General features: G+C 48.3%; 1 long non-coding RNA gene across 1 annotated transcript; it reads right to left on the reverse strand.

Annotated features, from left to right (window-relative positions):
• Positions 1–358: 358 nt before the first annotated feature.
• LOC132026138 (uncharacterized) lies at positions 359–1,712 on the reverse strand. Its single transcript, XR_009406793.1, has 3 exons — positions 1,603–1,712; positions 984–1,034; positions 359–548 (listed from the first exon to the last, which is right to left on the reverse strand). It is a non-coding gene; the product is annotated as an uncharacterized LOC132026138 (long non-coding RNA).
• Positions 1,713–2,133: the final 421 nt, after the last annotated feature.

Below are 2,133 nucleotides of genomic sequence, written 5' to 3' on the forward strand. Positions count from 1 at the left end.
CTCTCCTCTATAAAACTGCCCTTGCCTCAACTTAACCTCTCTCTCTCTCTCTCACTTTCTCCCCCCACCCCCATTTCCCAGGGCAAAATTGGTCCCTCCCACCTGTGGACCTCCACTCTGCCTTGCATATTCCTTCTTTTGTACCTCTCACAGCAAATTGCAGGTTTTTTGGTTGCGTATCTGGATCTCTCACCAGCCTGAGAGCTCCGTATTCATCTTTGTGGTCCCAGCACTCAATGACCTCCTGGTAGGTAGGTGCTCAGTTAATACCTTAGACCTAGTATATGAACAGACTGATTTAAAATCATGTACTCTTTTTTTTTTAAGATTTTATTTATTTATTTGACAGACAGGGATCACAAGTAGGCAGAGAGGCAGGCAGAGAGAGAGAGAGAGAGGAGGAAGTAGACTGATGCGGGGTTCTATCCCAGGACCCTGGGATCATGACCCGAGCAGAAGGCAGAGGCTTTAATCCACTGAGCCACCCAGGTGCCCCTCATGTCCTCTTTATGTTAAACCCTGCCACAGGCTCTCAGGCTTGGCTGAACCTAAAATTAGAGACACAGAGAATAAATAGTTATTACCAAATGGTCTGAAATCAGACAGGGATAAGAGGATGGCGAGATGAGGGTAAAAGATGAGCTGGTCTGAGGTCAGAAGTAATATTGGCCATATTAAGAAATTTGGATTTTACCGAAAAGCAAGGAGTTATGAAGACTTGCAGCAAGGAGCAACGTGATTGGATAAGCCAACTAGAAAAACTAGGGTCCCACAAAGGGCTTTCAGGACAGAGATGACTAGAGCAGCAAAGCTCACAATATATTTGAGGACTAGCAAACGGCCTAGCTGGCTGGAGCTGGATTTCGTGTAGAGGGGCGATGGGAGACCAAGCTGGAAAACGGCTTTATCATCACGGTTATCATGCCAAGGAGTGTGAACTTGGACTAGGAATCTAGAGAGAGATTGTCTGGCTCTGGCTTTACCTGCAGCCCACAGCGTGGTCTTGGATCTTCTCTGGATCTCGGTTTCCTCATCTGTAAATGATGGAGAAATTAATTAAAGGATTTAAGTCCTTTTCATTTCTGCCTTTTGTTTCTGTGACTCTTTGTCCTCACCACCCCCCTCCGTGAAGCAATAAGGGGCCATGTAGGGTCTCAGAGTCAGGGAGGAAGTGTGGTCGTGACTGTACTGGCCGTGAGGTCCTCCTGCGCAGTAAAGTGCTCGGCACGCTGTGAGTGATCAGATAAAATACTTGCAGGTGATGTGGCTGTGGTGACGAAGTGGGGGGCACATTCATGAGCTCAGCCAGCTAGCTCTAGGAAATAGGGTTTTAAAACTGGGTGTCAGCATATACTCCGTCAACCAGTGTAATTGTAAAGATAAGCCTGGCAGAGGAGAGAAAAGAAAAATCCCTTCTTATGACATAAGTTCAGCTTCCTAACCAAGCCATTTTTGGGCAGGAAACAATTTTCTAGAAACCAAGAACTAAACTCAGCCACTCCTTTTTTCCCAAGGCATGTCCTGCGTTTGTAGCTCAGGGTTTTCCGTGTCTACACCAGCGTCACAGCTGCTGGCACGTGGCTTCCAGCCCAGTTGCATCACCTTGGAGGGAAAAGCTTGGGTGTTCAGGTTCTGCTGAAGGAAGAAGTTCAGCTCCCTGGATGGGCACGTAGAGACCGTTCTCATTCGCAGGCCTGCAGCCTCTGGTCCCTTCCCCGCTACCCACTTGCTGGGTGGGGATGGGCGGAGCAGCTGACGCTATCCGAAGCGCACATTTTCAGTTCCCTGTCCTCAAAGCCTGTAAAACGGGTGACGTCATTTCCTTTTCCTGTGTCTTTCCATCTTGCTCTATTTAACCAGCTTGACTTGCTGCCGCCCTTTCTCTTGAGATTTCCTCTGACATAGCCTACCCCAGAGTTGGCTAATTCCTCCAGCCTCTGCCTGCAAGTGAGAATCACTGGGAAAACCCTCCCCTGGACATGGACTCTGGGAACAAAAGTCCAGACGTGGCCTTGAATTAAGTTTCCTCATCTAGAAGAACAGGGATGAATGTAATTCTTTGCCTTTTAGTTCCACCAACAAGCATGGAGACTCCCAGGTGTGGGCTCTCAGGTGTGGGCACTGAGCTGGATG

Source organism: Mustela nigripes, chromosome 10 (assembly GCF_022355385.1).
Source record: "Mustela nigripes isolate SB6536 chromosome 10, MUSNIG.SB6536, whole genome shotgun sequence".
NCBI lineage: Eukaryota > Metazoa > Chordata > Mammalia > Carnivora > Mustelidae > Mustela > Mustela nigripes.